Below are 24813 nucleotides of genomic sequence, written 5' to 3'. Positions count from 1 at the left end.
TCCCTTGTTCACCTGGACCCAACCTCTGTGATGACAGCAGGAGCGATGGAAGCTCCATAAAAGTGTGGGGGGCCACCGGCACCTAAACTCTGGCCCTGCCCTCCCCCACTACCCCTTCTCCCAATGCCCTGCTCCCACATCACCCCTTCCTCCTGAGCCCCCACCCTCACACCACCTCTCTCTACCCTACCCCTACCCCTGCTCACTCATCTCTCCCCCCCCCCCCATCGCTTGCTCTTACGGCTTGTTAAAAGTTGGAGGGCATAGTCCCCCATTTTTAAAAGTGATGGGGCCATGGACCCCTGACTCCCCATTCCAGCACCCCTGGATGACAGGTGCACATTCTGGATGTCTGTATGGGACTGCAAACCAGCAGTGTCTTTCTCCTCGCAGATGCTAGGCAGAGCACAGCAGACCACAGCCATATGGATGGCACTGGCTATGTTGGTGTCCAAATGGTCTGTAGGTGGCACCATATTGCCTTCAGCCTGCCAAATGTGCACTCCATGTCCCTAGAAATCCTAGTGCCAAACACGAAACTACAGCATTCATGTCAACACACGTGTATGGGGTACGGATCATGTGCAGCTCGGCAGTGTGGACTTTTATAAGTGGACTTGACTAATGTGTGCACATGCCTGCAAGGCAGGATGGAGCACACGCTGCAGTGTAGACACACCCTTAGCTACTAACCTGACCAGTGGCTAGAGTTCTCTTGGATTGCAGAGGCTAGTGACAGACAGGCTGCACAATCTTAGGACCAAGGAAATTGGCTTGTCTTCCTCCATCTCTGCTCTCAATGGCTCTTAAATCCAGGGACACCACCCCTCTCCCAGGTTTATAGAAACTGTGCATTACAGGCTCTGCAGAAACATTGGAGACCTCCAGCATCTTAGGATGAGGATGTGTGAGGCTAGACTGGCTGATGACAAGTGTCCCAGAGGGGTATTTCTTCCTGTGTCTCAGGGACACAGTCTGAGCTGTGATTGCAAATCCCAGACCCAGAGCCAAGGGTGGATTTTCTCCCCAGCAAAGGAAGCCGGTGGGAAAGTGAATATCAGTACCCCTTTATCAGCATCAAAAAATGCCACCTTCCCCACTTCATAGTCCAGAGAAACCCGGATCCTCTTGGGCACCTGCTTCAGGGCCAATGGGGAGCGAGGAGAAGTGACAGCGAGGTACTGATTCCCCCAATGGCCCACAGCCCAGATCCCCTCCTCAGTGCTAAATATGATCTCTCCTTTCCTCCTCACAGACTCTCTAGCGATCCCCACAGCCCAGTATCCCCCACGTCCCACCTCCACCTCCCAGTAATGTCTCCCTGAGTTGAACCCCTCGTAGCCCAGCACACAACGTTCATATTCAAATCTCTTAGGATTGTCGAGGCAATCCAGCCGTGTGAATAGCCGTTTAACACTTTTGCAATCCACAGACAGGAGAAGATGGGGATGAACTGTGTCTGGATCCAGAGTCACATTCTCTGGGAAAGAAAAAATCAGAGCATTAAGGGCAGAGCTCAGCCCTGCGGGAGAGTTTGATCATATCAGTGACAGAATCTGCCCCAGATGGAGTGTGACTTAGGGAATCGCCTTCCTCCAGAATTTACCAGGTTGGAATGGGGAGCAGCTCTGAGATCTCAGCACAGTGCAGGGGAGAGTCACTCCCCTGACAGAGATGTGTCAGTAACAGAGTGAAGGGATCAGCTGGGCCAGGCCTCAGAATCAGGGTCTATCCCCTCCTGGCCCCACCTCTCCCCATGGAGGGGACTAGTATCCCTGGGGGGACACAGGAATCCTGGTATCCCCAGGGGGACACAGCAGATTATATGAAGTCAAGAATATTGACACAGCTCCCCCCCCCCCCGCCCCCCGAAGTGCTTTATTTCCAGCATGAGTCCTTTTGTTTCCCAGCTGCTTCCTCCTTTCAATGTGATATGGGCCTCCTCACTCTCCTCCCCTCTCCAAATGCTGGATCTCTGACGTGCTCCTGCCTCAGACAGCAACAGGCCACATGGGGCAAGGACTTGACATGCCTCAGATTTCACTGCTCAGCAGCAGGTCCCGTTTCTCCCAAGGGCGGCTGCTCTGGGGAACTGCACTCACCCACCCTCCTGTTAATTGCTATCATCTTCAAAACTGCTCATCATCCCACCCTTCCCTTCCCTTCCTCTCCTTCCCACCACCACCTTCACTCCCCCACCCATCTCTCCTCCACTGCTCGCTCTGGCTCATGTGCAGGAAGCAGGATCTTCCTCCCCTACATTTTATTTCCTCACTTACCCCAGCCCCTCTAGCTGTAATTCTAGTCAACACTTTTCCCATCTCCATCATCATGGTATCTAGACACCAGACACAGAATTCAGTTGCTCCTTGTCTGCAGAGCATAGCTCTGTCCCTCTCCCAGGCAGTGAGGGCTGAAGAAGAGTGAGGAGGAGACATGAGCAGGAGCAGGAAGGCAATTGATGGGAAGACAGGGCAGGTATTGGCCCTGGGGTAGCAGCTGGGCAGGGTCATGTTCCATTGTACAATGACTGGGAGGTGCTCTCAGAAAGCCCTTCAGGGGGCAGGGCACATGCAGACAGAGGAGTGGGAGGAGCTGTGTACGATCTGGATGCATTGTGTTGTGGCAGGACATAAGCATAAAACCTGCCTCACATCCTGATGCACACCGACATACAGGATGCTTGTGAGGTCTGCCCTGAACTACTCACTGCTGCAATCAAGGAGAAGGTGCAACATTTTCTTATGAAAGGTGATGGACATTGATACAGTATGATCTTCAATTACCTTTTTCCAGAGGGGCAGCAAGCTTTCTCCAGCCTGAAACCAACCACATAATCAGAGATGAGAATTCCCCAGAACAAATTCTCTAGGATTCAATAGAATGATACACTGAGGGAAAAATAGATTTATAATGTCTATCAGATGTTTATAATAAAATAAAGAATCAGAAACACACCTAGATTGTGTAAGTGCTTCTCTCACAGAGGCTACACCTTTAACACACTCTTTTGTATTATGTCAGGTCCCATTAACTATGCAACTGTCAAAAAACTTACGATCCGATTTTTCAACGGACACATTCGAATTAGGATGCAAAATACCTGGTCAGAAAAGCCTGAACCTGGTCCCACCGAGGTCAGTGAAAAATCTCCCATCTATTTTAGAGGGAGCAGAATAGAACATATATGTGCAGCAATCGTGAAAAGATGGCTGCACGTGCTTAACTTTACAGATCGGAGTCACTCCACTGAGTCCCATGAGTTCTACTCAGACACAGCAAGTCAAATCTGAAAGCTAATCCTAATTTTTGAATTAAAAGTGTTTTTCTTGACAAATTGCCTTTTTCAGAAACAAACATTTTTCTTCAAAACATTGCCAATTTAATTTCAATTTTACGACAAAGATCCACTTTCCACTTCTTTTCTGCACTATTTCTCAGTATTGTCAAGATCAAAGTTAAATCTGACAGCTCCTTTCTTTTCAAATCCCTTATTTTATTTTGTTTATTCTGTGTGACATTGATCAGCCTTACCTCTATTCCACATTTTTTAAAATTGAAATTGAAAAAAGAAAAACAACCTCCCCCAAGAAATAAATAATCAGAAAAACAACCCTCCCCCCAAAAAATCAATCAACCTAACAAAAAACTAAATAAACGTCAACACCACAATGACAACAAAACTCTCTGATCAGTATACAACTGCGTGCAAAAAATAGAAAGAAGCAAAAGAAGACTTACCAAGCTCTGCAGTAAGTTTCCCTAAAAATGTAGAGAAATAAATATTCATTATTATATCCAGTTTTATCATCCAGAGCTTCTATCCCCCTGGATACACAGTTGAAAGGCTGTATTCTCTATGTATGAAATTCAAACTATCGGTAAAGAGGGCAGTCTCTGAGTTATGGGAGTGTCGGGCAGAGAGATGTTACAATTGACAATACTTAGCTGTGATGATTCAAAAAGGGCTTGGTTTTAAACCTGAAAGTTGCTAGGAATTTTTTCCTCCCTGGAATAGATGCATTTATTTACTTACCTAGCATGGGGTGTTTCTGTAGGGCCCAGCACTATAGAGCTCAGGTGCACTGCACTTTGTTAGCAAAAAGAGATTTCAGTAAAGATACCACAGGCAGGACACAGAGCACCTCTGAAGCCTGGCAATGGCCAGTGTACTCACTTTGATCTGAGCTGCAGCTCCTGCACATCCCCTATCTGGAATCTACAAAATCCTGGCCCTGGCGGCTTCACTCCCATTTCTCTGCTGACCTGATACTTGTCATGTGACAATGGTAAAGCTCAACAGAGTCATTTTCTATATCACTGACCAGATCATGTTGTTATAATAAGGAAACAGAGCTATCCCTAAAACTCCTCAGTCTCTATCTCCATTTCTCCCTGTACTTCACTGTCCAGCTTCTGCAACAAACCCTCCCTAGCCCCAGCTTCTGGCTTCCTGCACAGATTTATAGTACATATAGCCACACACACACACCTCTTTCTCAGCACTTGTTGAGGTTATTTTGGCAGGTGTTAATGGGATTTTGATCCAAAGAGGATCACAGACTTTATTAAAGCCAAGCATCTGCCTTCAGGTTCAGTAGAAAGAATCATTATGGCCTTTGGTGTTGTGATCCAGCTAGAAATAATGAAAACTACTGCCCAATGCACTGGGCACAAAGCCAACCCAGGTAGATTAACAGGGCTATCACTGATAGTGAACTCAGGGGCTAAAAGACCGTGTGTGTGTGTGTGTGTGTGTGTGTACGTGCGGGCGTGCGTGTGTGTTTGTTGGAGGTAGAAAACCAAAAGAAACCTGGCAAAGGAGTTATGGGTGTGAACGGAAGCAGATAGGGCTCCTTGGGCACAGAGCTCACTACAGTGGAAGATTGGGGATTTTCTGAGCAAGGAAACTGTCTGCTGTTGTTGGTTTCTACTGTGTTCTAGGATAAAAGACTTTCCTCTACATATTTTGTAAATAACAAGATGACACCAAGAATAGACCTAACTTGTATCTATCAGAAACAACTCTGCACAAAGGGGAAAAACTGATACCAAGCTGGCATGAAGCCCTTCCCCGCTGTGCAGGAGGGCACAGAGTCCCCCTTGTTTCCCACTTCATGTCACCTCCCGCAGGAGGGGAATTTCACCCTCAGTGAAGATACATCTTAAATCATGTTCTCTATGTTCTCATCTCCTACCTACTGAATTATCATCAATACATTATTGTGATATTTCATGTGAGTTTCAAGTTGGTGTTCCTTTATTACCAATAATCACAACAACAAAAATTAACAGCAAACAACTTCATAGAACAGTTTCTATTAGGAGAAAACATTTGAAAAGCAAGTTGTTTAAGAATATTTACAGTTAATGTAGATTGAAAGAAATGTTTTCATTATATGAATCCTTAGCACCTTGATAAACATTAAATTTATGTTTTACTAATCATGTGACTACATTGGAGTTCAATATCAAAGAGTGAGTATTTCCAAGTTGTGAAAGTTCTGAATTCCCAGCAGAATTAGAGCCCAGTCCTGCTTCCTGGCATATCCTACATATCCAGCAACTTTGTTGGGAGCTTTAGGGGTGCAAGGAGTGTAATTTCAGGCCCTAATATTATCAACTGTATTGTTCTAGGACTTGTGCATTTAGTGCTTGATCCTTCACTCCCTGAAGTCAATGACAAAGCTCTTATTGATGATAGTGGTGTTTCTGGTTCTAAAATCTCTCCCATAATAAATAATAAATAATAATAATAATGAGGAGACAAATTTGTGGAAAATTTTACTTGTTGGAGGAAAGATAATGACACCAATGTCGGTATCACATTTCCCAAATAAATAAATAAACAAATAAATAAAATAAACAGCGATAAATAAAAATTATTACTAGAAAATAAGAATGGCCATACTGGGTCAGACCAAAGGTCCATCTAGCCCAGTATCCTGTCTTCCGACAGTGGCCAATGCCAGGTACCCCCAGAGGGAATGAACAAAACAGGTAATCATCAAGTGATCATCCCATAGCCCATTCCCATCTTCTGGCAAACAGAGGCTAGGGACACCATCCCTGCCCATCCTGGCTAATAGCCATTGATGGACCTATCTTCCATGAACTTATCTAGTTCTTTTTTGAACCTTGTTATAGGCTTGGCCTTCACAACATCCTCTGGCAAAGAGTTCCACAGGTTGACTCTGTGTTGTGTGAAGAAATACTTCCTTTTGTTTCTTTTAAACCTGCTGCCTATTAGTTTCATTTTATGACCCCCTAGTTCTTGTGTTATGAGAAGGAGTAAATAACACTTCCTTATTTATTTTCTCCACACCAGTGATGATTTTATAGACCTCAATCATACCTCCCCTTAGTTGTTTCTTTTCCAAGCTGAAAAGTCCCAGTTTTATTAATCTCTCCTCATACGGAAGCTGTTCCATACCCCTAATAAATTTTGTTGCCCTTTTCTGAACCTTTTCCAATCCCAACATATATTTTTTGAGATGGGGTGACTATATCTGCATGCAGTATTCAAGATGTGGGTGTACCATGGAATTACACAGAGGTATCTATCCCTTTCTTAATGATTCACAACATTCTGTTTGCTTTTTTGTCTGACGCTTCACATTAAGTGGATGTTTTCAGAAAACTATCCATAATGACTCCAAGTCCTGGTCTACACTAGGACTTTAGGTCGAATTTAGCAGCATTAAATCGATGTAAACCTCCACCCGTCCACACGATGAAGCCCTTTTTTTCAACTTAAAGGGCTCTTAAAATCGATCTCCTTACTCCACCCCTGACAAGTGGATTAGCGCTTAAATCGGCCTTTCCAGGTCGAATTTGGGGTACTGTGGACACAATTCAACGGTATTGGACTCCGTGAGCTATCCCAGAGTGCTCCATTGTGACCGCTCTGGACAGCACTCTCAACTCAGATGCACTGGCCAGGTAGACAGGAAAAGAATCGCAAACTTTTGAATCTCATTTCCTGTTTGGCCAGCGTGGCAAGCTGCAGGTGACCATGCAGAGCTCATCAGCAGAGGTGACCATGATGGAGTCCCAGAATCGCAAAAGAGGTCCAGCATGGGCTGAACGGGAGGTACGGGATCTGATCGCTGTATGGGGAGAGGAATCCATGCTATCAGAACTCCGTTCCACTTTTCGAAATGCCAAAACCTTTATCAAAATCTCCCAGGGCATGAAGGACAGAGGCCATAACAGGGACCCAAAGCACTGCCGCGTGAAACTTAAGGAGCTGAGGCAAGCCTACCAGAAAACCAGAGAGGCGAACGGCCGCTCCGGGTCAGAGCCCCAAACATGCCGCTTCTATGATGAGCTGCATGCCATTTTAGGGGGTTCAGCCACCACTACCCCAGCCGTGTTGTTTGACTCCTTCAATGGAGATGGAGGCAATACGGAAGCAGGTTTTGGGGATGAAGAAGATGATGATGAGGAGGAGGTTGTAGATAGCTCACAGCAAGCAAGCGGAGAAACCGGTTTTCCCGACAGCCAGGAACTGTTTCTCACCCTGGACCTGGAGCCAGTACCCCCCGGACCCACCCAAGGCTGCCTCCTGGACCCGGCAGGCGGAGAAGGGACCTCCAGTGAGTGTACCTTTTAAAATACTATACATGGTTTAAAAGCAAGCATGTGAAAGGATTAATTTGCCCAAGCATTCATGGCTCTCCTGGATGTACTCTCAAAGCCTTTGCAAAAGGTTTCTGGGGAGGGCAGCCTTATTGCGTCCTCCATGGTAGGACACTTTACCACTCCAGGCCAGTAGCACGTACTCGGGAATCATTGTAGAACAAAGCATTGCAGTGTATGTTTGCTGGCGTTCAAACAACATCCGTTCTTTATGTCTCTGTGTTATCCGCAGGAGAGTGATATCATTCATGGTCACCTGGTTGAAATAGGGTGCTTTTCTTCAGGGGAGACTCAGAGGAGCCCGTTCCTGCTGGGTTGTTTGCCTGTGGCTGAACAGAAATGTTCCCCGCTGTTAGCCACAGGGAGGGGGGAGGGTTGAGGGGGTAGCCACGTGGTGGGGGGAGGCAAAATGCGACCTTGTAACGAAAGCACATGTGCTATGTATGTAATGTTAACAGCAAGGTTTACCCTGAAAGACTGTAGCCACTGTTTTATAAAATGTGTCTTTTTAAATACTGATGTCCCTTTTTTTTTCTCCACCAGCTGCATGTGTTTCAGTGATCACAGGATCTTCTCCTTCCCAGAGGCTAGTGAAGATTAGAAAGAAAAAAAAAACGCACTTATGATGAAATGTTCTCTGGGCTCATGTTGTCCTCCCACACTGACAGAGCACAGAGGAATGCGTGGAGGCAAATAATGTCAGAGTGCAGGAAAGCACAAAGTGACCGGGAGGAGAGGTGGCGGGCTGAAGAGAGTAAGTGGCGGGCTGAAGAGAGGGCTGAAGCTGAAAGGTGGTGGCAGCGTGATGAGAGGAGGCAGGATTCAATGCTGAGGCTGCTGGAGGATCAAACTAATATGCTCCAGAGTATGGTTGAGCTGCAGCAAAGGCAGCTGGAGCACAGACTGCCACTACAGCCCCTGTGTAACCAACCACCCTCCTCCCCAAGTTCCATAGCCTCCTCACCCAGACGCCCAAGAACGCGGTGGGGGGGTCTCTGGCCAACCAGCCACTCCACCACAGAGGATTGCCCAAAAAACAGAAGGCTGGCATTCAATAAATTTTAAAGTTGTAAACTTTTAAAGTGCTGTGTGGCATTTTCATTCCCTCCTCCACCACCCCTCCTGGGCTACCTTGGTAGTCATCCCCCTATTTGTGTGATGAATGAATAAAGAATGCATGAATGTGAAGCAACAATGACTTTATTGACTCTGCAAGCAGTGATCGAAGGGAGGAGGGGAGGGTGGTTAGCTTACAGGGAAGTAGAGTGAACCAAGGGGCGGGGGTTTCATCGAGGAGAAACAAATAGAACTTTCACACCGTAGCCTGTCCAGTCATGAAACTGGTTTTCAAAGCTTCTCTGATGCGCACCGCACCCTCCTGTGCTCTTCTAACCACCCTGGTGTCTGGCTGCACGTAACCAGCAGCCAGACGATTTGCCTCAGCCTCCCACCCCTCCATAAATGTCTCCCTCTTACTCTCACAGATATTATGGAGTGCACAGCAAGCAGTAATAACAGTGGGAATATTGGTTTCGCTGAGGTCTAAGCGAGTCAGTAAACTGCGCCAGCGCGCCTTTAAACGTCCAAATGCACATTCTACCACCATTCTGCACTTGCTCAGCCTGTAGTTGAACAGCTCCTGACTACTGTCCAGGCTGCCTGTGTATGGCTTCGTGAGCCATGGCATTAAGGGGTAGGCTGGGTCCCCAAGGATACATATAGGCATTTCAACATCCCCAACAGTTATTTTCTGATCTGGGAATAAAGTCCCTTCCTGCAGCTTTTGAAACAGACCAGAGTTCCTGAAGATGCGAGCGTCATGTACCTTTCCCGGCCATCCCACACTGATGTTGGTGAAACGTCCCTTGTGATCCACCAGAGCTTGCAGCACTATTGAAAAGTACCCCTTGTGGTTTATGTACTCGGCGGCTTGGTGCTCCGGTGCCAAGATAGGGATATGGGTTCCGTCTATGGCCCCACAACAGTTAGGGAATCCCATTGCAGCAAAGCCATCCACTATGACCTGCACATTTCTCAGGGTCACTACCCTTGATATCAGCAGATCTTTGATTGCGTGGACTGCTTGCATCACAGCAGCCCCAACAGTAGATTTGCCCACTCCAAATTGATTCCCGACTGACTGGTAGCTGTCTGGCGTTGCAAGCTTCCACAGGGCTATCACCACTCGCTTCTCAACTGTGAGGGCTGCTCTCATCTTGGTATTCATGCACTTCAGGGCAGGGGAAAGCAAGTCACAAAGTTCCTTAAAACTGCCCTTACGCATGCGAAAGTTTTGCAGCCACTGGGAATCGTCCCAGACCTGCAACACGATGCGGTCCCACCAGTCTGTGCTTGTTTCCCGAGCCCAGAATCGGCGTTCCACCGCATGAACCTGCCCCATTAGCACCATGATGCATGCATTGGCAGGGCCCATGCTTTCAGAGAAATCTGTGTCCATGTCCTGATCACTCACGTGACCGCGCTGACGTCGCCTCCTCGCCCGGTATCGCTCTGCCAGGTTCTGGTGCTGCATATACTGCTGGATAATGCGTGTGGTGTTTAATGTGCTCCTAATTGCCAAAGTGAGCTGAGCGGCCTCCATGCTTGCCTTGGTATGGCATCCACACAGAAAAAAGGCACGGAACGATTGTCTGCCGTTGCTCTGACGGAGGGAGGGGCGACTGACGACATGGCTTACAGGGTTGGCTTACAGGGAATTAAAATCAATGAAGGGGGTGGCTTTACATCAAGGAGTATTTCAGGCAGGACTTCACGGAGGGTTCCAATAAGAAATGGTGCACCTAAGTAATTGTTCTTATTGGAACAAGCAGGTTGGTCTGGCCTCTGATTGATACATGGCTAGATTTACCTTGCTGCACCTTCTCTGAGTGACTGCAGTGTGACCTAGAGGAATGAGTCCCCTAGACGGGGCGGGGGGGGGGGGGGAAGCGAATGAGTACAAAACAACTCTGGTCTTTTTCTTGTTTTGATCCACTCCATCTATCTTTTACATCTTTGGCTGGCAGCAGACGGTGCAGAAGGACTGCAAGCCATCCACATCTCATGGCTGCTCGGCAGGAGATGGTACAATAGGACTGCTAGCTATCCTCATCTCTTGCCTGCCCAGCAGAAGATGGTACAATAGGACTGCTAGCAATCCATACCGCCTCCTGCTCACCATAAGATGGTTCAATAGGACTGACTGCAGGACTAAAGAGAATGACCTGGTCAAGTCACTTCTAATGTAGTCCCTGCACCCATGTCTGCCCAGGCGCTCCTGGCTGATATGGCCAGGAGCACCTCGAACATGACGATGACGGCTACCAGTCCTACTGCACCCTCTGCTGCCACAAGGCAAGGGGTTGCTGCTACTGTGTAGCAATGCAGTACCACGTCTGCCAGCACCCAGTAGACATACGGTGACGGTTACCTGAGCGGGCTCCATGCTTGCCGTGGTATGGCGTCTGCACAGGTAACTCAAGAAAAAAGGCGCGAAATGATTGTCTGCCCTTGCTTTCATGGAGAGAGGGAGGGAACGGAGGCCTGACGATATGTACCCAGAACCACCCGCGACAATGTTTTAGCCCCATCAGGCATTGGGATCTCAACCCAGAATTCCAATTGGCAGCAGAGACTGTGGGAACTGTGGGATAGCTACCCACAGTGCAACACTCCGGAATTCGACGCTTGCCTTGGTACTGTGGAAGCACTCCGCCGAGTTAATGCACTTAATGCACTTAGAGCATTTTCTGTGGGGACACACACACTCGAATATATAAAAACGATTTCTAAAAAAACGACTTCTATAAATTCGACCTAATTTTGTAGTGTAGACATACCCCTAGATCTCTTTCTTGAGTTGTAACAGCAATTTAAACCCAACATTTTACATGTGTAGTTGGGATTATGTTTTCCAGTGTGCATTACTCTGCATTTATCACCATTGAATTTCATCTGCCATTTTGTTGTCCAGTCACCCAGTTTTGAGAGATGCTTCTGTAGCTCTTTGCAGCCTGCCTGGGACTTAACTATTTTGAGTAGTTTTGTATCATCTGCAAATTTTGCCACCTCACTGTTTACCCCTTTTTCCAGATCATTTATGAATATGTTGAATAGGACTGGGCCCCAAACAGACCCCTGAGGGACACCACTATTTACCTCTCTCCATTCTGAAAACTGACCATTTATTCTTACCCTTTGTTTCTTATCTTTTAACCAGTTACAAAACCATGAGAGGACATTTCCTCTTATTGGATGACAACTTATTTTGCTTAAGAGCCTTTGGTGAGGGACCTTATCAAAGGCTTTCTGAAAATCTAAGCACACTATATCCACTGGATCCCCCTTGTCCACATGCTTGTTGATCCCCTCAAAGAATTCTATTAGATTTATGAGACATGATTTCCCTTTACAAAAAACATGTTGACTCTTCCACAACAAATTATGTTCATCTACGTGTCTGACCATTTTGTTCTTTACTATACCAGTTTTCCCAGTACTGAAGTCAGGTTTACTAGCATGTAGTTGCCAGGATCACCTCTGGAGCCCTTTTAAAAAATTGGCATCACATTAGCTATCCTCCTGTCATTTGGTACAGAAGCTGATTTAAATGACAGGTTACAGACTACAGTTAGTAGTTCTTCTATTTCACATTTGAGTTCCTTCAGAACTCTTCAGTGAATACCATCTGGTCCTGGTGACTTATTACTGTTTAGTTCATCAATTTGTTCCAAAACCTCCTCTAATGACACCTCAATCTGGGTCACTTCCTCAGATTTGTCACACAAAAAGAATGGCTCAGGTTTAGGAATCTCCCTCACATCCTCAGCTGTGAAGACTGATGCAAAGACTTTAATTTAGTTTCTCTGCAATGGCCTTATCGTCCCTGAGTGCTCCTTTAGCATCTCGATCGTCCAGTGGCCCTGCTGGTTGTTTAGCAGGCTTCCTGCTTCTGATGTATTTTTAAAAATTTGCTATTATTTTTTGATTCTTTGGCTAGCTGTTCTTCAAATTCTTTTTTGTCCTTCCTAATTATATTTTTACACTTCAAGGAGTTTCTTTTCCCTTGTGTGGACAGTTACAGGACTGTAAACTTTGGGGTATACATAAATTCACCAGTGGACCAAGGGTTCTGTTTGAGTTCAGTGAAAGCTCTTCACAGATACTGTACAAATGATGAGACTTTGATGGGTTTCACATCCCCAGAACAAAGATGAAAATTTTTCACTTTTCTCTAATTTTATGTGTCCCGTTATATATAAATGTGAAGGCTCAGCTGGTGTAACTCAGTGAAGTTCCTTTGCAAGGACATTTCCATACAAAACCATTATTTTTTGTTGCTTCTACATTTTTCATGTTACTTTTTAGTTTTTCAGATGTAGCCTTACTGCTTTTATTAGAAGAAAATCTTGCATTATATTTTCCTTTATAATGTTTACCTTTTATTTTAAATAAATAAATAGTGATACCAATGAAACATGCGAAAATCATCAGGATCACCAACAGAGCCACCATCCATGGATTCGCCTTTGGGAAAAAGGCAGCTGTAAAAGAAAACCCCAGAGGGACTCACATCACTCTGTAAGTAAGGGCAAAAATCAAAGGATTCCACATCATATAAAGCTACCTCCAGCAGGAGTAGTCTAAAACAAAGGTGGAAATACAGCCCTGTCTGCAGTGCACAGAGCACCAGAAACCTATATTACAAGGACTCCAACCAACACAGGCATCAATTCACAGATCAGCGTATGAATCAGCCTGGTTTAATTCACTGCTGTTGTTGCACAAAGAGACAACCTTGTTCAATGCCTAAAGCACTGGCTTCAGACTCAGGAGACTGAATTATGTTCCCCACACTTCTGGTGCCCTGCTGTATGAGCTTTACTATGTCATTTCCCCTCTGTTGCTCTATTTCCTGTCCAGTCTTTTGCTTGTCTTGTTCATTTAGTTTAGAACTATCACTGTTTATTTGTACAGTGCTCAGCACACTGGGGCTGCAATCATGGGCGGTGAGTAATGGAGGCTTGGGAGAGGCCGGAAGCGGGAGTGCAGTGGCGGATTACCGCACAGACCCACAGGGCCTATGCCCAGGGGTCCTGGCCAATTTGGGGCCCCCGGAAAAATCCCCACTGCTACAGCCTTGGGGCTGGAGGAGCTCTCACTCCAGGGCCACAGTGGGGACACAGAGCCTTTCTGGACTCGGGGTCGCAGCGGACAGGGTGGAAAGGAACAAGCGGGGTGTGGGCCTCGGGAGAAGAGGTGGAGTGGGGGTGGAATGGGGGCAGGTTCGTGGTTGGAACAGGGGCAGGCTCACAAGGGAAGGGGTGGAATGGGGTGGGGCCAGGTAGGGCCTTGGGGGGAATGGTGGAACGGGGGATGGGCTCTGGGCTTGGCGCTCTGGCCAAGGCCAATTGCTCTGCTGCAGTCCCGGCCATGGGTGAGAGCTCAGCCCCAGCTGGGGCTATGCTCTGAGCCCCTCCTCTCCATGGTCCCAAAAGAGCTCTCATGCAGAAGCAAAAGCAGAAGCTCCCCCTGCAGTTCCCAGCTGCCTCTCCTCATAGTCACAGCTCCCAGCTTGCCGGCTCCGGCAGCTGTCACACAGGGCGACACCATGTGACCAAGCAGGGCCAGCAAATCCTGGCAAAAGTCTGGGGGAGCATGTGACCCCATGTGTCCCCCCGTGTCAGCACTGCAGGGAGGAAGGTCTCGGGTTTCAGCCCCACTCCTGAAGCCCCAAGCCCCAGCAGGTGCTTCCCATGGGGCTGAAGCCCTGAGACCCCCCTCCCCACAGATTTGAAGCCCCAAACTCCTGCAGTCATGCCCCAGCTCTCAAACTTCTGAAGATTGTCATATGTGTCTTGGAGAGTCAGTAAATTTGGCCACCTCTGCTATACAGTATAGGTGGGATCTTCAAAAGTGTCTGAATTATTTAGGAGCATGAGTCTTGTTGACTTTCAGGATACTTTTGAAAATTCCACCATTGGTTTGTTTCTTTTGTAGGGTTTTTTTTCTAAATATCATACTCTAGCCTTCATTGCTATTGATACATTTTAATGTAGTTAACCAATCTGCTGTTGTCTTTTTTCTGTTGCTGATCACAGTGTGTTGCTTTGGTGGTAACTGACCTGATATATAAAATAATGTTGATTCCTTTTTTTGGTTGGTGTGGGTGCTCCTGATTACACAAGACAAGTTCTGGTGTGAATTCTCTGTAATAACGATGGAATTTTCAATGTCAAACAGCTCATTGGCTTCTTTGGAATTTGTTTCAGAGAGCGATGGTAAATGCTGTCCACTGGCATCTCTCCACAGCACCTCAGGCTGTGGGTACCAGCCAACCGATCGACACACCACACGGATCCCTCCATCCTGATAATCCTCAACAGAGATGTGAGGAGCAGTGCCTGAAGCTAGAGAAAATTAATAAATCAGTATTAATTTATGCACATGTTCAGCCTGGAGGATAAACGTTTAAACTTTCCTTTTATTCCCTATACTCATGGACTCAGGAAACAATATGAGCAAGAAATTATAATTATTTCATGGAGCGGGAAGGGAAAACTTTTTCCTTCACTAGTTTTCCATTCCAGGATCTACACATGGCAAAACATTGTATTTCATGATTTCATGAATCCCTTAGCTGGTAAATGATCTTAACACTAACTGATAAAGAAAAAGATTGAGAAAAATAAAAGTTATATTTCAAATGTACCTTCAGGTGAAATATCTCTTCTTTGATCATATACAGTCTGCTTTAGCTAGCCCTATGGCTACATGTCATAAATATAAAGGGAAGGGTAAACCCCTTTGAAATCCCTCCTGGCCAGGGGAAAGCTCCTCTCACCTGTAAAGGGTTAAGAAGCTAAAGGTAACCTCGCTGGCACCTGACCAAAATGACCAATGAGGAGACAAGATACTTTCAAAAGCTGGGAGGAGGGAGAGAAACAAAGGGTCTGTGTGTCTGTCTGTATGCTGGGTCTTGGCCGGGGATAGACCAGGAATGGAGTCTTAGAACTTTTAGTAAGTAATCTAGCTAGGTATGTGTTAGATTATGATTTCTTTAAATGGCTGAGAAAAGAATTGTGCTGAATAGAATAACTATTTCTGTCTGTGTATCTTTTTTGTAACTTAAGGTTTTGCCTAGAGGGGTTCTCTATGTTTTTGAATCTAATTACCCTGTAAGATATCTACCATCCTGATTTTACAGGGGGGATTTCTTTATTTCTATTTACTTCTATTTTTTATTAAAAGTCTTCTTGTAAAAAACTGAATGCTTTTTCATTGTTCTCAGATCCAAGGGTTTGGGTCTGTGGTCACCTATGCAAATTGGTGAGGCTTTTTATCCAACATTTCCCAGGAAAGGGGGGGTGCAAGTGTTGGGAGGATTATTCATTGTTCTTAAGATCCAAGGGTCTGGGTCTGTCATCACCTAGGCAAATTGGTGCGGCTTTTTACCAAACCTTGTCCAGGAAGTGGGGTGCAGGGTTTTGGGAAGTATTTTGGGGGGAAAGACGCGTCCAAACAGCTCTTCCCCAGTAACCAGTATTAGTTTGGTGGTGGTAGCGGCCAGTCCAAGGACAACGGGGGGAATATTTTGTACCTTGGGGAAGTTTTGACCTAAGCTGGTAAAGATAAGCTTAGGAGGTTTTTTTCATGCAGGTCCCCACATCTGTACCCTAGAGTTCAGAGTGGGGGAGGAACCTTGACAGTACATGTCAAAGACAGAGGAGAAAAGTCTGTCCATGTCTGGTCAAGTTTAACCCAGAGCTCAGTATGTGTGGCTGCTCCTAAGCCCCTCTTCACTGGTGAAAAGCAGTGGAGGAGGAATGGGCTTTCACAGGAGGAATTGTTCTCCCTCCTTAAAGTTTTAGCAGCCTTCACCAGAATGAAATGAGATAGCACCAGAGTGACAAGGAGCCAGCAGAACACTAGCCACTCATTTTCAGACATGGAGTAGCTAGTGTACCCCTTATCCAATGTACTTCATGTTTGGATGAAGAATCATTCCTCGCAACGGACTTGGGGAAATTTTTCAAAAGCACCCAAATGACATAGGAACTTAAATCCGATTTACAAAAGTGACACACTGGAGTTACTGCTAGGAAATAAATGGAAGGTAACAGGAAATTTTGAATAGTAAAATGCAAATAAGAATCACTGAGAACCCTCTCCAAAGGAAATACAGGCACATAGAACTATAGGATTGGAAGGGAACTCAAAAGGTCATCTAGTCCAGCGGTTCTCAGCCAGGGGTCTGTGGCCCCACAGGGGGCTATGAGCAGGTTTCAAGGGGTCCACCAAACAGGGTCAGCATTAGACTTGCTGGGGCCCAGGGCAGAAAGCCAAAGCCCCTACCCTGCTGTGCATGGCTGAAACCTGAGACCTGTCACACGAGGTTGAAGCTGAAGCCTGAGCAACGTAGCTTCACAGGGCCCCCTGTGGTGTGGGGCCCTGGGCAATTGACCTGCTTGCTATCCCCTAATCCTGGCCCTGGCTTTTAAATGCAGAAAAACAGTGATTGTGGCACAATTGGACTGTAGAGTTTTTACAGCAAGTTGTGGGGGAGGGGGCTCAGAAAGAAAAATGTTGAGAACCCTTGATCTTGTCCACTCACCCACACTGAGACAAGATTAAGTACTCCTAGGCCATCCCAAACTCGTGTCTGTGTAACCTCCTTCTTAAAAAACCTACAATGACAAGAATTCCATGACCTGCCTAGGTTACCTGTTCCAGTGCTTAACTATCTTCATAGTTAGAAAGATTTTCCTGCTATGTAGCCTAAATCTCCTTTTTTTCACTGCAGCATCATGCTGTTGGCTCCATATTCACTTTGTGATCCACTAAAATCTCCATATCCTTTTCTGCAGCATTGCTGCCCAGACAGTTATTCCCATATTGTATTTGTGCATTTATTTTTTCCTTCCTACGTGTATTTCTCTTTGCACGTTTTTACTCAATTTCATGTTGTTGATTTCAGACCAATACTCCAGTTTATCAAGATCATTTTGAATTCTAATCCTGCCCTCCAAAGGGACTGCACCTTTCCCAGCTTGGTGACATCTGCACATTTTATAAGTGTACTCTCTACTGCATTATCTAAGTAATTAATGAAAATATTGAATAGTACCGGACCGAGGAATGACCCATGTGGGATCCCATTTGATACATCCTCCTAATTTAACAGCAAACAACTGATAACTATTCTTTGGGTTCAATTTTTTAATCAGGTTGTGCACCCACCTTCTAGCAATTTCAGCCAAACCACATTTCCCTGGTTTGCTTATGAGATTGTCATGTGGGATTGTGCCAACAGCCTTACTAAAAATTAAGATATATCACATCTATTGCTTCCCCACACGCTACTGACCTGACACCTTTAGTTCCAATAGGGCTTCTTCATAATCCATACCCTCTTGAACAAAACAGCTATACTGTCCTTCATCAGAAGGTCTGATATTGAAAATTCTCAAGGCAACATTTCCATCGGTGAGACCATCTTTAAAGAGCTCTGTCCTCCACTGATAGTCTGACATCTGCTGCCCATACTGGTCCTTTCCATCACTATAGCGATGAACAAATGGAGAGAGTTGGGAACGGAACCACGTCACCTCCATGTTCTCAGCGCTCATCTTGGGGGACAGGTGACAGGGTAACACAATCTCTTCTCCCACAGTGGCAATGACAGGCTGGTCAGGTCCAACCACTTTAAAACGAGCTAAGAAATGTACCAGGATACAAGGAAGATAAACTCAGAGAAAGCATGGGAAATTCATATACATTTCTTTAACAATACACACAAACAACAAGATCTATTTCATGTATTTTATATTCTATGGGGCATGAAATTATATATGGAGTTTACAAGAAATAATGCATTTCCACAACTGTAAATTATTCGCAAAAAGAAAAGGAGTACTTGTGGCACCTTAGAGACTAACCAATTTATTTGAGCATAAGCTTTCATGAGCTACAGCTCACTTCATCGGATGCATTCAGTGGAAGTGAGCTGTAGTTCATGAAAGCTTATGCTCAAATAAATTGGTTAGTCTCTAAGGTGCCACAAGTACTCCTTTTCTTTTTGCGAATACAGACTAACACGGCTGCTACTCTGTTAAATTATTGTTATACCAGATGTAGGGTGAAACCTCATTGAATCTAGTGGGTGTAATAGCCACCCTTCATTCAGAATAAATGTTAGAAGCAATGAAGCTCCTTTATGGAGTAAAGTAGCTGAAACTTTCAGAGCCACCACTCAAATTACATGCCATGTGCAAGTCTGGTCAAGAGCTGAGCTATGTGGGCATAGTGCAAATACAGAGGGATGGGTATTGCTTTGGTAGAGCTGTGTGCTTGTGTGTGAGAGCAGAAGCAGAGAAAAAACACTAAAGAAGCAGACAGAAAAGGCTGCAAAGAAGGGCCAGAGACAGCCAGAAAAGCACTTGAAGCATGTGAAAGCTAAGAGAGAACTTGTTGGGCAAAGTTTTGGTTGAAAGAGGCTTGGAATTGTGAGCAAAGAAATTGCCTCCTGCTGTTTGATTCCTACTGTGTTCAATGATGCGGGACTTTGTGTACATTCTATGTAAATAAAAAGGATTTCATCAAATAAATACCTGACTCCATCAGCAATTTCTCTTTCTAATGGAAAGAACCCATAAGACCCTGAATACTGGCTACCCACTCATGTCTAAAGGGTTATTATTATGTTTATGTAAGCAGGGTCTGAATGAATGCTTCCCTGACAGCTAGCTGGGAGTGGGAGAGACTCCTGGTGTGTTTATGTAAATACAATTTGTTCCTGCTCTGTTTACATATTCAACAGATGCAGAGGTGTCAAAGTGATCAACTTTAACTGGTGTTGGGTACAAATCACCTTAGTACTGAATGCAGGAGTAGTGAAATGCTGTTACCAATGTTGTAATTATTGTGGGAATACAGAGAAGCAGTACTGTGCTTAACCTGTCCCAAATAAGGGGGACCATCCTCAGTTGAAAGAACCTTGTTAAGCCAGAGGCTCGAATGTCAGCGCTCTGTGAAAGTAAGAGGGGTGGGGACAAGTATCCCAGTGAGAAGGCAGCACACCCTCACCAAGGGTCCTACCTAGACTGGTTCAACCTGTTCCTCCCCACAGGTCAAAGAATAGCATTAAATAGGCTTCATTAGAACCCTCTTTGTTAATTTAATTGTTCGATCAGAGCTGAAATCATTTGTGGTGCGACTGTGTTTCTGCCCTGCCCGCTAAGAGCTAAAATTACTAAGAAACTGATGTGCAGAGGACACAGCAGAGAGGCAGATGGCAGCAGAAGGTGACTGACAGCTGGTGAATGAGTGGCTGTTGAGGCAGAGAGGCGCAACAAGCAGCCAGCAGGGCAGTGGCAAAGAAGCATGATGAGTGGCTAGCAGGGCGGCTGGTGGAGAAGCAAGGTGAGCGGCCAACAGGGTGGCTGGTGGAGAGGTGTGCCAACAGCGGTGACCAAGCAGCCAGCAGGCTGACAGTGGAGAGGCGCGGTGAGCATGGTGAGCAGGCATCTGGCAGGGTGGCTGGCAGAGAGGGGCAGCGAGCAAGTGCCCGAGCAGCGCTACAAGTAAGGAGCCTCTTTACCCCCTCTCCACACAAGGTGGGAGGTGAAGTCTGCAGATGCACCTCTGAACTCTGGGTCTGCACTAACCAAGGACAGCAACTGTGAGTGGGGTGCAGAGAAGGTTTGGGCATGTGAAGGGGGCTTTTGGGTTGCTGGACTTAAGAACCTGAGGGGAAAGGACACTGCCCAACCTACTTGGGGTTGGGTCGTTTACCCATGGTTTATTTTTATGGACCCTAGTTGCAGTGTTTTCCCAAATTAACACTGAGTTGCTTCCCTCCTTTTATTAAAGTTTCTTTTCTATACTCAGACTCTATGCTTGTGAGTGGGGAAGTATTGCCTCTCAGAGGCACCCAGGGGTGGTGTGTAAATTTCCTAGGATACTGGGTGGAGGATTGAGCCAGTTCTGTGTTGTATCGACAGAAAGGAACCCCTAGATATTGAACACGGCCCTGACTGCTGCTGGCTCCACCAGGCAGAAAGATTATATTTTAAAAAATACTGAAATACATTCCCAGCACTTGTCATGGGGAGCAAGTGAGAGGATCACAAAATGTCCCCAACCCCAGTTACAGTGACAGGGTGATAAGGTTCAGTCACTCTACATTGTGCTCTGAAATGTGCCACAACATAAAGAAAATTAACTCAGAGAGAAAAATTACTTTTCTTTTGCCTCCTCAGTCCTGTCAGCCTCATGCAGTAGTGTGCTATGCAAATAAAATAGGATTAGATCTGATAAACTAGGCAACACAATTTGGAGGAAATTTTAAAGGGCTGGAAACCTGATCCCAATCCCATTGAACCAATGGAACAGTTCTCATTTACTTCAATGGGATTTGGATCAGTCCTAATGGGCTCTCCTTTTGTTGCTCAGGTTCATAGGCTGCGAAATCCTTTAATCTCCAGAGGACTAGTTTCAATTTAAGATAGTGCAAAGTGTAGCATCCTACTTGGTTAGCTGTGCTCTGCACATGGAACACTGTGTACCTGAGCTCTGTGATATGCTCTTACTTCCAGTATATTTTGTGTGCACTTCAAAGCACTGGTTTTTGACATATGAAGCATTAAGTGGTTTGGGACCAGATTAGTGCCTCTTTCCTAATGTGATGTCCCAGAGACTGAAAGCAGATGGAGTGTCTGAGCTAACAACCCCACGGGTTCTAATGGGACACTTTCAATAAAGGGTCGTCAGCTGTGTATCTCATTTACCCTCTTGTTCAACCTACTGACTTATAGTCCCTGCTCTCTCTAGGTGATTGAGAAGGGAATGAGTGGAAGAGGACGTCAGTGCATTAAGATGAGTTAGACAGTTATTAGTCCTGAAGGTTTGGACAGGCAGGGAAGACACTTTTTAAAAAAACACTGTTGTTTCTGTTTGGAATTTGGGGTGTTTTTTGTTTAGCCTTCTGTTTACAACTAAACATCTTACTGGGCATCTTTTCAAACCCCTGCTATTTATTTACTTAGATTTTTATCCTCCTTCAGTAACAGAGTGTTATCCATTGCTGACAACTTTTAAAAATACATGCATGAATAAGCAAACCTAAAAACTATCCCAAGAACAATGCAACAACCCAGCAACAGGATAAGCAGAGCAAAATTGAATAAAGAAGTTGCCAATCTTGCTTTGTGGTTCTATTTACACACTGTAAGTAGTTCCATTGTCTTCAAGTGAAGCCCATTTGTAAGTCACTGTAAGCCTAGATAAATCATATAAGAAACTACAGAAAGAGATGGGATTCCTACCTGATTCCAACCTGTGAAGAGAACAAGTAATGAAGAAAATAATCAAATCAGGCAGAGAGCATCTGGCTGTGGTGCTATGGCAGAATGAGAGAACCTGCATCCTCATGGGAACTTGGTCTAGATAACAGGATGGACATGGAGAAAAACAAACAAACATCATAGTAAACAAAACAGTGATTATGAGATGCTGGTTATTGGATTTTGAGGGACAGAAGATCACAGAGGACACAAATAAAATGGGATATATGCATTGCCAAGTAAATTTATTGTGTTATGCAGTTAGAGCAGCCATTCCATTAAAGTTGAAAACATGTTTCTATTATGAGTCTGAGTTTGTCCCATTCCCACCCAATCCACACTGCTCCCCACCTCGAGGTCGCTGCTTCCCCCACTCCTCTATATCCTGCTTCTCCCCTCTGGGTCCTCCCTGTCCAAAGGTTCCTGCTTTTCCTCAATTCCACTTTCCCCTCTCCAGATGCCTGCTTTCCCCAACTCTGGTTCCCTGATTCCTCTCTCCCTCCATTTTGCCCTCTCCAGGGGAGAGCCCTAATCACTAGGCTATTGACTAGCCTGAGATGGAAAAAGAAAAGGAGTACTTGTGGCACCTTAGTGACTAACCAATTTATCTGTAGCCTGAGATGGAGTTTTTTCAATCTTTCCTGGTGGATCTGTTCCACTTTGAGTAAATAATGAAATATTTATTAGAGCAGGAACTTGAACCTGAGTCTTCTACAGCCAAGAGGAGGGCTCTAATCACCAAGCCACCCTCTCTCCTCCACTGTAGCACTGCTGAACATATAATTTAATACAGAGTGGAACAGCTCCAACAAGAGAGCCTGAGAAACAGAGACAGAGAAATGTACAGGAAATGAGCCAGAAAAGTCACAATACATTCAACTGCAGTGAGAGTCCTGGAGCTTCTTTTATTCCTTTGATAAATTCAGAACTTCTCTTTACATCAGCAGGAGATTTGCCATGGTTAACTCCAGCTGCTAGTTACTAGTTCTGCCTCACTAGTATACCATAACAGAAATATCCAAGAAAAAAAGCTCAGAGACATGGGATGCTTTCATGGAAGTATCTGAATGATCCTATTACATGCATTCCTCTTCCCCCCTTCTCCTTCCTCTCTACCCACTTCCTTCCCTCCCCATCTCTAGCCCTCTCCTCTGAACTTTGCTTCTATTCTTTACTTAACTTCATAATTTTTCTTTAACTAGTTGATTTTCCATAAGCAGATTTTGTTTGTAAATTGTTTAATGCAAATAATTGAGGTATATTTTGACCGTATATATATAATTAAATGTTTCAAGTATGGCTAACATTAGGTAGCAAATGGTTAATATATTATGAGAATTTAATATAGTTTATTATGTTTGTTTTTTCTCTGTATATATATATTTTAAAAAGTTAAAAAAACAAAACAAAGAAAATAAGACTCAACTCCAGGAGGTTTACAAGGAAAAGGTACCAGGAGGGGGACTGCCTCGGAGAGAAAATAAAATCACGCTGCTCTGTAGAACCTTGCTGATCCACGGATGCAAGGAGTCCCCAGGTCCAGCAATGCACTGGAATCATGAGGGGTTAGGGGGTAGATGTTCCCGGTACACTGGAAACATGAGGAGGGTGGGGTGAGGTAGTTGTTCCCGGTGCACTGGAATCATGGGGGGCGGGAAGGGGGCTACATGTTTCTGGTAAACTGGAATCGTGAGGAGGATGGGGTGGGGTAAATGCGAGCAGAGCAGCTGTGTCCATATCATAATGCTCCAACCTGCCAGCAGCAGCAGCCAGAGCCCAGAGCTGCTTCCTGAGCCTGGATGGAGGGGCTGCCTCTGCTACTGAAATCAGGTTCAAAGAAATAAAAGTTCAAAGAAATAAAGCTAAGGGGAAGAGCGGGCATGAAATGGTTGATTTTCCCTGTGCAGCTTGTTGCTAGACTGAGAACTGAATTCCAGCATTGCAGTGACTGATCTGGTAACGTTGTTTTAATTCATCGTGTCTGTATTTTCTGCAGGGTATTTTGCTGTAGTGAGATCAGACACATTTCAGCTTCTTCTGCTATCAAAAAGCTAAGCAGTTTGCTTTCCCTTTTAACTTTGAAAGAATCAGTGAAGGAAATAAAATGGTGCGAACCCACCCTTTGGCTGGGGCTCTTGATCTATTGAATTAAGCCTCCTTTTCCACAACATCCTTGCTGTAAACCCAGAGGCACAGTCTGACTTCTGTATTTGCAGGGTAGAGGGCTTAATAAGTACAGGTCTGACTTTGGATGCCCTCTGCAAGTCCCCCAGGAGTTCACCCGGCTGTGAACCAAGCAGCACTTGGGGATGCAGGGGGAGCAGCAGCGCAGAGCTCGGGGAGGAAGCCCCTGGACACCCGGCTCCCCTCCCCTCCTGCCAGGCGCTGAGGGCACTCGGCTGCTGTGGGGACATCCCATGTGCATCTCTGTCAAGGGGAAATGACTCTGGCGGGCTCTGGAGCGCTCTGATAAAAGCTCCTGCAGCTGCCTCTTTCCTTCCCCTTTTCTCTGAAAACCATGTTTTTTCCCCAGCAAAGTGACCACCCCGGCTGCAGCCCCAGCACAGAACGGGTGCTCCGGCCAGCATGAGCCTCCTGCTGCCTGCACCAAGACCGGTAGGGCCAGATTTAGGGAAAATGGCACTCTGGGTGAACTTGTATTTTGCTGCCCCCCACATCACCCCTGGCCCCACAGGCTTACTGGGATCCCCCCACCACCTCTGGGCCCTGCCGCTTCCCCAAGTTTGTATTGAAGAGGTGCCACAGCTCAGCCCTGGCACAAATTAAGAATTGTCAGGCGGCTGATACCAGCAGCTCCTGGCCGAGTGCC

At 45.7% G+C, this 24813-nt stretch overlaps 1 pseudogene across 1 annotated transcript; it reads right to left on the bottom strand.

The window, feature by feature from the left end:
- Window positions 1–225: 225 nt before the first annotated feature.
- On the bottom strand, window positions 226–22336 carry LOC144274494 (butyrophilin subfamily 1 member A1-like; annotated as a pseudogene). Its single transcript, XR_013347888.1, has 7 exons — window positions 21966–22336; window positions 18008–18355; window positions 14766–15050; window positions 13110–13184; window positions 3742–3762; window positions 2787–2819; window positions 226–1480 (listed from the first exon to the last, which is right to left on the bottom strand). The product of XR_013347888.1 is annotated as a butyrophilin subfamily 1 member A1-like (transcript).
- Window positions 22337–24813: the final 2477 nt, after the last annotated feature.

The sequence above is a fragment of the Eretmochelys imbricata genome, chromosome 14 (genome assembly GCF_965152235.1).
Source record: "Eretmochelys imbricata isolate rEreImb1 chromosome 14, rEreImb1.hap1, whole genome shotgun sequence".
Taxonomy (NCBI): domain Eukaryota; kingdom Metazoa; phylum Chordata; order Testudines; family Cheloniidae; genus Eretmochelys; species Eretmochelys imbricata.
The sequence above is the reverse complement of the archived record's forward strand: the minus strand, read 5'-3'. Positions and strand labels throughout refer to the sequence as shown.